The sequence below is a fragment of the Phyllobates terribilis genome, unplaced genomic scaffold, assembly GCF_046119375.1.
Source record: "Phyllobates terribilis strain yellow unplaced genomic scaffold, ASM4611937v1 Scaffold_7__3_contigs__length_470593459, whole genome shotgun sequence".
In the NCBI taxonomy this organism is placed as follows: domain Eukaryota; kingdom Metazoa; phylum Chordata; class Amphibia; order Anura; family Dendrobatidae; genus Phyllobates; species Phyllobates terribilis.
Genome location: NW_027362767.1, coordinates 341,556,982 through 341,569,436, shown reverse-complemented (window position 1 = coordinate 341,569,436; position 12,455 = coordinate 341,556,982).

The window sequence follows — 12,455 nt, the reverse complement described above, 5'->3', positions numbered from 1 at the left end:
TTGTTTCTGTTATACTAATGAATATTTTATCAGGAAACTTTCCTTGTTAAAGTCGCAAAAGGTTATCACTTTGTTTCAGATCTGCAATATCTATTATTCCATGTTAGTAACTATCCAATAAAACAAAGGTTGCAAATTTAAACTTTCTCCTGTATTTATAGAGCAATAACTTTACTATGTAAGTAACAGGAATTGTGAGACGATATATAAAGCAGAACTACACGTGAAATTCATTGGCAGGTAGATAAAGAAAAATTACAGCTCTTTACACGTCAATGTTGTTATTGACTGCTTAATTATTAACAGATCCTCTTGATGTTATAGCCAGCAGGCTCCAAAAGGCAGCCAGCATATAGCACTATTGTTTTATTCCATTTTCTATTTTCTTTTTTTACATGTTAAAGAAATCCAACATTTCTCCTTATAAGCTTGGGGTCAGACAAGAGTATTAAAAATTGTTCGATTTCATTAAGAAAACTCAGACAATTTTCATAGCCATTGTTATCCATTTTCCTTGCATGTAGCAATTTTAACACAAATTAAAACAAATTTAAATTTAAAACAAATACAGCTACCTATATTCTTAATGTGAATTCATCCATAAAAATAAGATGCAGTAAGGATAATCCATATAGGATTTAATTTTTTTTGCTCACCAATAGACTTGAGTGGGCAAGACCTAGTAGACAATACTACATGCTGCGATTTTTTTCAAATGGACAATCGGCCCATGTGAAAAAAAACCTGTCATCTGACCAGTCCTATTATTTATATTGGTTAGTATGCTGTTCCATCACAACCTGAATAGCACACGTCCATATTGTAGGCTCATATAATCAAACCCTAAAACCTGTGCATTATGACCAGCAATCATTTCATACCTTGTTACAAAGACAACCTACTTTTAATGATGCACACAGTGGATGTAAGCTGCCAATGATTTTGTCAGCACAAGTCCCTTTTACACAGGAGGATGCCCTGCCAGGAATGATGATCTCTCAAGAAAACCATAATATCATTTTACCCCATGAATGAGTGTTTGCCCATTCCTCGAGTGACCGGCAGCTTATTTCTACTTCAAGATTATCCTGAAATGAGCATGCTCATTTGTGGCATTACTGTGATTGGCTGGCCGCCCAGAGTCATAGGGTCTATTTAAGCCCTGCTGCTGACATTTTGTGCACATTGCATCCGGAGCCTGCATTGTAACAGCCTAGGGAGAGATCGCTGAGATGCTAGGGAGAGTGTTTAGGCTCGATAAAACAAAAGCCCTTTTAACGGCTACCTGCAGTGTATACTAGTCCTGTGTTTAAGGTAGCCACTCACTTGCTCCATAATACCACCAAAAAATAGCTCTTTTCAGAGCTGAAGACACCCAACAAAGTCAGAGTACATTGAGGGAGAGATTGTGTATTAGGTAGGGAGTGTATTAGGTAGTGTTCTTCCAGTGTCCATCTTAAAACAGCTCTTGCCAGAGGCAAAGCAATATTTTTAAAGCACACAGAGAAGTAGCATTTTGTGCTGCCTTTCTTTTTTTTTTTTTAGCACTGGTCTATTCTCCCTGCTGTTTTAGGGTCAGAGCCTGCCTTCTGTCCATATTAGTTCACTTACAAAATCATTGAGTGCCCTACACAAAGCAGTAGTCCAAACATTTCCTACTGCCTGCTACAAAGCACACACCAGGCCATTTTAACCACTATTTTGTGGTGTCAGCCTGCATTCTGGCCATATTAGTCCATTTAAAAAATCATTGAGTGCACTATAAAAAGCAGTAGTCCAAACATGTCCTACTGCCTGCTGCAAAGCACGAACCAGCCCATTTTACCCACTATTTTGGCTGTGACAGCTAGCTTGGCTTGTGCCATCAACATCTGAAAATCTGTCAACAAAACCCAAAATGTCAAAAAAGCCTGTTGTTAAGGGAAAGGGACGTGGTGTTGTCTGTGGTGCGCGAGAAGGCACTCAGTCTGTGTCAGGTCAGAAGAAGGTTGATGCATTCACTATGTTCCTAGAAAAATTTCCCGGTCTGGAATGTAAATGTGTGTTGAAGTCAGAAGAGCGAGAGCAGATTCTGTCTTGGATAGCAGACAAGGCCTCTACGCATTTGTCAAGCAGCAACAAATCTTCCACGACCACACAGTCTACTGTGGATACACAGAATGCTGGCCCATCCAATCCTGAAGCTGGTTCACCTTCCTCCAGCCATTATCAGTCACAGGAGACATATGACCACAAGATTGGTCACTCCGAGGATCTGTTTGGTACGTATCCTTTGGTTGGCTCTGGCCTATCACCATGCAGCATTGAAGAGGGACAAGAGGACCTGGCGTTCATTGATGCTCAAGTATTTGAGGACCTACGGCCAGAAGAAAGCCACTTGGCGGAACGTCATTTACTGTCTCCAGAGGTGGAGGCTGATGACGATGAGACACAGTTGACATCAGGTCAGCCTAAAATGTCAACTGGGAAGGAGGATGAGATGGAAGACGAGGTGGTCAATTATGAGTCCACTGATCCGAACTGCACCGTTGGCATGCATAGCCATGACAGCAACACAGAGGAAGATGGATATGAAGCACCAACCCAGGCACCAAGGGGTCGTGGTGTGCCCAGAGTGAGAACTGGGTCAGCTCTTCCCAAGAGCACCCCTGCTGTGCACCAAGTCAGGGCAAGGGGACGTTCAGTCGCTGTGTGGAATTTTTTTTCTGAAAGTCCTTCAGAGAAAAACATTGTAGTCTGTAGCATCTGCCATACCAAGTTGAGCAGAGGCCAGGGCAAAGGCAACCTAAGCACCACCAGTATGCAAAACCACATGGCAGCTAAGCACCCCAGTAGGTGGGCAGAACACCTGGGTACCAAATCTGCATCTGCGGGTCAAACCAAGGCCATGTTGCTTGGGCTATGCCATTCAGAATCTGCTGTTCAGGAAGCAGATGCTCAGACCTCCTGCCCACAAGCTTCGGTTGCTCACACATAACAAACATCAACAACATCCACTTCCTTCTCCCAGCAAAGCGTCCAATTGCCCATGCCTGAGAGCTTGGAAAGAAAGCGTAAATACCCAACCACACACCCACAGGCACATATACTAAACTCGCAGATTGACAAATAGTTGTGGAGATGTTGCTATTTCGGCTTGTGGGAGCACAGTCTTTCCGTGATCTCTTGGCTGTTGCTCCCCCATGATACAGTGTTCCTAGCCGCTACTATTTGGCTCAGTATGCCATCCCTGCGTTACACAAGCACGTGTTAAACAATCTGAACCGTGCTCTCACCAACGCCGTAACCGGGAAGGTCCACCTAACAAAAGACACCTGGGCAAGTTGTTGTGGACAGGGATGACACATTTCTGTCAAGGCACACTGGGTGAACCTGGTGGAGGGTGGGACAATGGCGCAAACTGGAACATCACACTTCCTACCCATGCCAAGAATAGCGGGTCCAACTTCTGTTAGGGTTTCCGCCTCTTCATATTCCACTTGCTCTCTCCCCTCCTCCTACTCCTCATCCTCTGCTGAATTAACCTCCCCATCACTGCCAAGCTGGGACCTGTGCAGCAGCACATCGGTAAAGTGGTAACACTCTCTGCTGAAGCTGATCTGTTTAGGTCAGAAAGCACACACTGCAGCAGAGCTGTGGCAAGCTTTAAAACAACAGATCTATCAGTGTCTCTCTCTGCTGCACCTCTAACCCAGTCTGGTCGTCTCCGATAATGGGTGTAACCTGGTGGCGGCTTTAAAGGTCGGCAAGCTGGTACATGTGCCGTGCATGGCTCACGTGCAGAACCTAGTTGTTCAGAAATTTCTGAAAACTTACCGTGACTTGCCATACCTACTTGAGAAGGTGCACCATATTAGCACCCATTTTCGCCATTCCTCTACCGCTTTTGCTGCTCTTACGGCGCTGCAAAAGTGCTTGAATTTGCCAAGTCACCGACTCATTTGCGACCTGCCCACGTGGTGGAACTCCACCTATTATATGTTGGATAGGATTTGCGTGGATCGCTGATATTTGTGAGGTTCTTGAGAACTTTGAGTACTGCACCAACCTCGTGAGCGGTGATCAGGCTATTATCAGCGTAACCATCCTGCTGCTGTGTCTCTTGAATCAATCACTGCATAATCTTAAAGAGGAAGCTTTTAGTGCCCAGCATGTTGGTATGGAGCCAGATTTCCCAATGGGTGTTACTACCCAGCCCAGCCAATATTCTGAGGCAACAATGGGTTATGAGGAGGGAGAGGCCCTGTTTTTCTCTGCTACCGAGGGGACTCGTAATGCTACAGAGGGGACACCCAACCCAAGCTTCATGTCTGTCCAGGCTGCAGAGGAGGACGAGGAGGTGGAGGAGGAGGAGGTGAATCAGCATGAGGAGAGGATGGGTACTTTTTCTACTGTTGGGGACACAGAACATTTGACTTTTTGCAGCTTGGCCCACATGGCACAGTTCATGTGTAAGTGTCTGTGGCGGCACCCTTGCGTGATGCACATTTTATCCAACAACCTATACTGGATGGCCACCTTTCTCGATCCACGGTACAAGGAGAAATTTCCTTCTCTCCTTTTGGAGTCACCAAAGAGTTTTACAATGGAATCGTTCAAGAGGGCCGTTGTAGATCAGTTGCTGAAAACATCACCCTCAGAAAATGCTGGTGGCAGAGGTACCGGCTCTTTTCAACACCAAGGGATAATGGGGAAAGACACGAACACCAGCTCCAACTGCGATGGGGGGAAAATGTCCACAAATTGGGCAATTTTCAATAGACCAGCACAACAGCAAGGGCTATCTGTGCCTGTAACAATGCCAAGGAGGGATAATTTTCAGAAAATGGTCAAGGGGTACTTAAGTGACCATACGTGCATCCTTTCTGATGCTTCAGTTCTCTTTAATTATTGGGTGTCTAAGCTGAACACTTGGCCCGACCTCTCCTTATATGCCAAGGAAGTGCTGGCCTGCCCGGCTGCTAGTGTGGTGTCTGAGTGTGTTCTCAGTTCCCCTGGGGCAATCATCACTGATAGACGCACATTCCTCTCCATGGAAAATGCAGACAGACTTACTCTGATTAAATTCAACAAGGACTGGATATCTCAATAGTTTGTAATCCCTCCAGATGACAGCAAGCCAACCTAAATTCACCAAAAATTCAGATTCATGCTACTGCTGTTAACATCACCCCCTTCCCATAAAAAAAAGTTTCCTTCCTTCGTCAACCATGACTCAGCCCATAGGGCTACCAAAGTAATATTTGTCATTGGAGGCTCTTGTCACAGGTTGTGCCACATTGTGACTGAGATAGGGGATACATATTCAATATAAATGTACTGTCAGGCACCCTATTTGGCAAAAAAACATGCCTGGCTTGTGCCACATTGTGACTGAGATAGGGGATACATATTCAATAGAAATTTACACTGACTGTTGATGACCGACTGATGGCCCTCTGAAAACTTGAATTGAGGGCCACAACTACTACAGTACTCCATCGAAGATACTGTTTGACAAGGGAGGCCCTTGTCATGGAATCTCCCTGCACCTATGACACAGCCCCTAGGAGTAATTTTTGGAAATATGATGCACATTCTGCACTGGACCAAGTAGTACAGTATCAAGGAGTCTTCTACCACCCATCTTGGAGGGGGCCACCATATATCCTTTGTCCATTGACTTGCACAAGTGATATATTTGAGCTCATCATCCAGTTGACTAGTGCAGCTTTTTTTTGCCGGTTCACAGAGTTCAGCCATACCTGAGGATCGCAGGCCACACTAACTGCTACTTTCTAGTTCTCCATGTCTCTTGGTCTTTTTCTCTGTAATCTCTGCCCTTAAATGAGTTAAAAAATAGTGTGAGGGCCCTACAATATGAATAAGTGAGGGCTCTCTCAAATGTATTGTACGCAAGAGGGACCTCCAAAATCTCTAGAGGAGGACACTTTAAAATGTATGTTACAGGGCCACACGAGGGCTCTCACAAAACTCAGTTTTCCTGCCTATTGAAGGGCCTCAGAACATTTGAATTTAGGGCCACAGTATCACATGGTTGTGGAGGAGGAGGAGGAGGGTCAAGCCCAATGCTACAATGGGCACATTGTAAACTGCTATTGAATATGTATTCCACTATCTGAGTGTCAATGATGGAGGGAGCGCCCAAATGTCTAAGTAACTGCTGTCCCTCCAAAACGCATGTTACAGAGCCACCTGAAGTCTCTCAGGTCAAAGATCAACATACCTACTAGTATGTTCTAGCTGTGCTTGTAAAGTGCTGGGGAATAGCAAACTAAAAATGATGTATGACAGAGGGACCTACAATATGTATAAGTCATGGCCCGCCCAATTGTAAAAGGCGAAAAAAAGCCACAACAGTATGTGTGAACAAAGGCTAAAAGGGATATTTTTTTGGTTTCTCTGGTTTATTTAGCCTTATATACAAGTGATTATGCAGGAAAAACTGTTTCTTAACCTTTTTGGCCTGTTAAAATCAATTTAGGTTAGGTTTGGTAGTTGTTCTTGTGTGTCTGTAAAAGTGGTGTAATACTGCAGCAAACTTATTCCCGGAAACCATATGTGAGTCAGAAATGCATGCAGGCATATACTCCAGGCTCTTCCCATTCTGTTTTATCACTTTCCCATCCATTTCAGCCTTTTCCTCATGCCCCCAGATCCCTTTCTAGGGTCCAGCAGAAAATTACTCGCATTTCTCATTGACTTACATTGTACTCGCTGTTCGGAACGAATACGCGAATATTACAAAGTACTTATTACATGTATAGCGATTACGAATATTACGGTACTCGCTCATTACTAATACTTGCCTTTTTTCCTGCGGATGCTGGATTTCTTGGTTTGCGGCTATAAACAGCACAAATGGCGGAGCACATCTAACATAGGACTAGTAGTCTTAGAAACTCAATTCTAAGACATGACTCTGTGTCAATGGGCTTTAAATAGGTCTAGGGTGATGATGTCATTGATCCATGCCTGATGCAATTGTTTTTTTCATTTGAAAAAGACGCTAGTCCAGCTTTGAAATGCGTTGTGGAAATAACACATCTTGGGTCTAAGGAATCTTTATTACAGCAGCGCAGCATGATATTGTGTTATCATTCAATTCGGTCAACTATCCTGGAGGAGATCACCTCTCAGCCATGAGGCAGCAGCAGCTGATATTTTTAGCTGTTCATGGGAGTTGTGCCTGCTCTGGTGAGCACCTTCCTTTTTTTTCCTTTGCAGCTAAAAGGGTATCACCAGATGTTCTTGTGCGTTTTTGCTCCCCTCTAGTTTTTATACTATTGATCCATGCCTGGCAATTTTCCAATTTGACTTGGACCACAACAAAGGGCAATGCACCAAGGGGAAGAAAGCATGGACCAGGGACAGGTGTGAATATTTTTGAGAAACATTCTAGATTTTGTTCCCCTATTACTTCTTGAGGTTTACTTGTCAACTACCTTGCAAGTTTTTGTATCATATAGAAGCTGTAGGGTTTAAAAATAGAGCAGTAAACATGCCCCTATGTAAATCAACAGATTAAAGGTAACCTGACAGTGGGATTTACCCCTAATATCTAATTATAAGCTTCATTTGTCATTGAATATGATCTGACTTTAGACATGCTGTGCAGCTGTATTACAGTGCTCGGTCAGGCAGACTTTGAGTCTGCACAGAGTGATGCCAGTGGAGTGGCACATAGGAAGAAGATAACTGTCCAGACTGGAACCAAACCCATTCCATGCAATCTCCTAACAGATGTGCAGCACTTTTGTGTATAGTGCTGATCAAGTAGTGGCACATAGGCAGAATTTCACTGCACATGCTACTACTTCAGCACTGTAACACAGCAGCGCAGCATGTCTTTAGTCAGATCGCAGAGGGGAGCGATCACTCAGTGAGACTTCGGGTCTGCACAGTGTGATGCCCAGGCAGTGGCGCATAGGCAGATCACTGTTCACGCAAGTCAAACTAATTAGATCATGCAGCAACAAAAGATTAAAATGTTGATTTTGCAATTATGCTCACAACTTTTTCTTAACATTGGGGTTGCTAGATATCAGCATTTAATGAGAAATGCAGCTTTGTAATTAGTTATTAGGGGTAAATTCTGCTGTTAAGTTCCCATTAACCTGTCTATTTATGGAGGGACATGGTTACAGCTTTATTTTTAAGCCCTACGGTATCACAGCTGATACATAAGCTTGAAAGGCAGTTGACAGGTAAAACTGCTGAAGTAATAGGGAATCAAAATATAAAATGTTTCTCAAATTTATATAATTAAAAAAAATAATTTTGTCTAATTTAATGATTAAAATTCTCTGTCTCTTCAAGAGCTGAATTGAGTAAATATGACTTCAGATTCTCATGTAGCAATGAACAGCCAAAGTCTGTTTTTAACTGCTGAAGAGCTCCTTGCTTCTGAATTGGGAATATTAGCTTAAAAGTAAACCTTAAAAATAATGGCTGAATGGCCGTATTTTGTTCACTGCACTTCTTAAAAAAAGTCGGCAAAAAACAATAGACAAGTTATCAAATTGCATGAGGGAAAATTACAAGCCAATACAACAAAAAGCAAGCACTCATACAGTTATTTCCCAGAAAAAAAATAATATTGCCTTTAAACCCTTTTAGAGATCATTTCATCTTCAAGTTGCTTAACTGTTCACAATAACAGTAATTTGAACCAGAGTTTGCCAAACTTTTACATGGCACTGTATGACTAAAATGTAAGTAACCTGTGATAGGTTCAATCTATGCCATATCATTTAAGCTTTATTCACACATCAGTTTTTGGAGCCACTCATAGTTTTGATTTACAGATACTAAACAAACTGACCAAAATATTAATATGTGAAAAAAAAACACCAAAGGTTTAACAACAAGTGAGAGAAAAAAAGTCAAAACTATCCATAAGTGGTTGACATAAAATAACTTCTTAATATTTTCAAAGCATTGTGATTCATCAAGTCAGAAAAGAAAGCAAACAGAAGGACAATAAATTGTTTAACAATACTGCAATCCAGAATGCATCACTTCTCCATGTACGCAGGTTGCAAAAGAGATTTTTTCCTTGACAATCACGCTATAATTCAAAGGGCAGGATCTCAAGTGTGTTTTAGAAAGGTCCATTTTTTACTAGGACCAAAGAACATTTTGTAAAAAAAAGGACAGTAAAAACATGAAAATGATTGTTCAGGCTGGCTCATTTTTTCAAGTGACTCACTGTTCTGGCATTTCAAAACCTTAATGTGACCTAGCCAATAAGAAAACAAAGACAGTAAATTGTTGCATATGTATTATATTCATATCACAATTACCGTAAATGAGAGCGCAAAGTCTAACTATTATTGCTACATTTATACTTTCCATAATAGTCCAAATGTAATTTGACTTGAATTCAGATAAAGACAGCTGGTTCATTCTTATGAGCTTGTATATTTAAGATGCTGTTGACAAGCAGGCTGGGCACATTTTGGTTTGTGAGACAACCTTTTTTAAATATATTTTTTGGATTGCTAATTTTTTTTTACTGAAAAAAGTATCTACATTTTGATTTGCATGGTATTTTAAACGTTCCAAATTCCTTTCCTAATTGGAAATAAGTGGATCAATTAGTGGAGGATCGAGTTCAAGTCAAATTTCCTTGAAATGGTTTCCCACAAGTTCGAACATTTTAATATTCAATTTGTGGTTGGCATAAGAAAAAACCTTGCTTGGCATCAATTCCTATAATGCTGAGGAAACAGAGAGCAAGCAAAGAATGTTGTCGGTTGCTATGTGGGCATCCCTATAATGCTCTGCAGCTATGACATTTTATGGATTATTATACCTTGTAAAGTGGTAATCAGTACCTGGGCCATAAGAAATCAGTGGTTCCCAGTGGAGCACATTTTGTACGGCAGAGTCATTTTTCATCTCCAGAGTCACTGAGCAAGTCTCTCTCTTCTGTAGTGTACAAGCTTATATGTTCAGTGGGCTCCAATCTGTCTTGTACAGTGTAAGCTCTTATGGCCAGCTGGGTCCTCTCTCTTTCTCGCTTTGTAAATTGTAAGTCCTACTGGTCAGTGGAGTCCTCTCTTTCTCACCTGTAAAGTGTAAGCTCTTATTTTCAGCAGGATCCTCTCTTTGTCTCTTGTAAAGTGTAAGCTCTTATGGTCAGCAAGATTCTCTTTCTCCTCTCCCTTGCATGTGTTTTAATGAGAAATTACAAGCTTTCCAGTATTCAAATTTACATGACATTATTTGTATCAAATTACATTTTTGGGGAATTGGGAAGTCAGTGAATTAAAATTTAAAAAAAAATTGTCTCAGCTCTAATTCTAATGTTAAAGTCCTGTAAGACTGCTACCGGACAGGTCCTTGAGGGGAGATATGTATCACCGAGGTTGGTAGTTTGGGTGATGTAAGCCTGGGAAAGCATGCTACAGCATGTATAGTGCCGAGAGGGTTAATATGACGTATCAGGGCTGGATGTTATAAGCAGTCACAAAGGATGGGAGGGAATGGCTGCTCACATATCCCCACCCCAGGGCATAGTTTTTGTACATAAAATGGAAACCAAGTGTCTCATTGAATGTCTGTGGCCAGCGGTGTGATGACCTACAGCGTGTTTGTGCTAAAGGACACTGACCATGAGCGGGCAAACCCACACTACTGTATGGACTGTTTATTTTCTGTTTTGCTACTCTGTGCCGGACAAGGCTGTGTTTTTTTTTGCTTATGTGGAGTGGTTTATGAAGTTATAATAAACCTCCCTTGGACGTTTTTAAAGAGACCACTTCCTGTGCCTACCTCAACTGCATCAGAGTGTGCAAAACCCTACAATTGGTGCTAGAAGCATGGGCAGTGTGACTGCTAAAGGAAACCGTATATGTCCTGGGGGAAGGCTGCCAGCCATGAAGGGACGTTCGGAATCATGGAGAAGCTGATAAAGCAACTTGTGCAGGCTAATCTCCAGCAGCATCAACAGCAGCAGCAGTGGCAACAGCAGCATCAGGCGCAGAATCAGAAGCATCAATAGCAGCAGCAGCTGTGGCAACAGCAGCAGTACATGCAACAGCACAAGCAGCAGATGGAGCTCCTAGCTGAGGTGATCCGTGGCAAGGCAATGGCCCCAACCCCAAGTCCAGGTGATGGCTCACAGGTCAGGAAGACGGTAAGAAGAGCATTACAAAAGACGACCGCAGGTGATGACGTTGAGGCGTCCCTGACTGTGTTTGAAAGGGTGGTGGAATGGGAGCAATGGGTGGAGGTTCTGATATCCTATTTAACAGGTGAGCCGCAGAAGGCTTATTATGACCTAGCCTTGCAGGATGCAAAGGAATATGCTAAATTGAAAATGGAGATCTTGGCGTGCTTGGGAGTGACTTTGACTCTCAGGGTGCAACGGGTGCACCACTGAGCCTATTGCAATGACAAACGTCCCCAAATGTCCGACCTCCTACACCTGGTCCAAAAATGTTCGACCTCCTACACCTGGTCCAAAAATGGTTGCAACCTGAATCTTTCTCCCCAGCACAGATGATAGAGAAAGTTGTCATGGACATGTTCATATACTCCCTTCTGAGGTTGCTGCAATCCTGGGTTACACAGGGAGATCACTGTAATGCTGATGACCTGGTGGGGTTGGTGGGATGGTACCAGGCAGTTGAAAGTTCCTTGGGGAAGCAAGGGGTCATAGCATCTCCATACTGGGGTTCCAAAAGGGGGTGGACACACACAAGAGGGGCACTAGAGCAACATCTGGGGTCGCGTACTAGAGCCCAGAAGGGGTCCGAGGAGCTGCCAAAGGCCCTGTCCAATGTTGTAATTTGTTGGAGGTGTCACAACCCAGGTCACATAGCCGCCCGTTGCCCCATGACCAACGAACCAATGGACTGCAGTGCAGGATGACACTGCTCGTATTTTGCATATCCTGCAGCACTACTGTTCCTCAACCAGGCAAAGGTCCACAAGCATGACACAAGTCAGTAAATGGAGTGCAAATCACTGGTCTGTTGGACTTAGGAAGTTTGGTAACCATAGTGAGGGCAACAATTCAAATGATCAAATGATCCAGGGGAAAAAGGTCATCCATTGGGATGCTAAGGACTAACCTGTGACCCGAGTAGTCATAAATACAAACTGTGGCGCCTACTCCCATGAGGTGAGCGTAGTCAAGGACCTGTTGCACCCTAATATAATAGGGCGGCACTTTGCCTTGTTTTGGGACTTGTGGGAGAAAGGAAGGATGCTGACTAGAGATGAGCGTTGTTCTACTCGAACTGTTCGCCAATCTCAAATTCGAGCTGTTTTGGGCGGTGTTCGAGCCGTTCGGCGAACACGAACAATTTGAGAAAAATTCGGCTGTTCGAGGTTATGTTCGATAACTGTTCGTGCACCAAAATCATAACTGGATTTTTTCTCAGTAATGATGAAAATTAATGTTAATACGCAGTTTGAGTGTACAGCGGGGTGGGGGGAGGGGC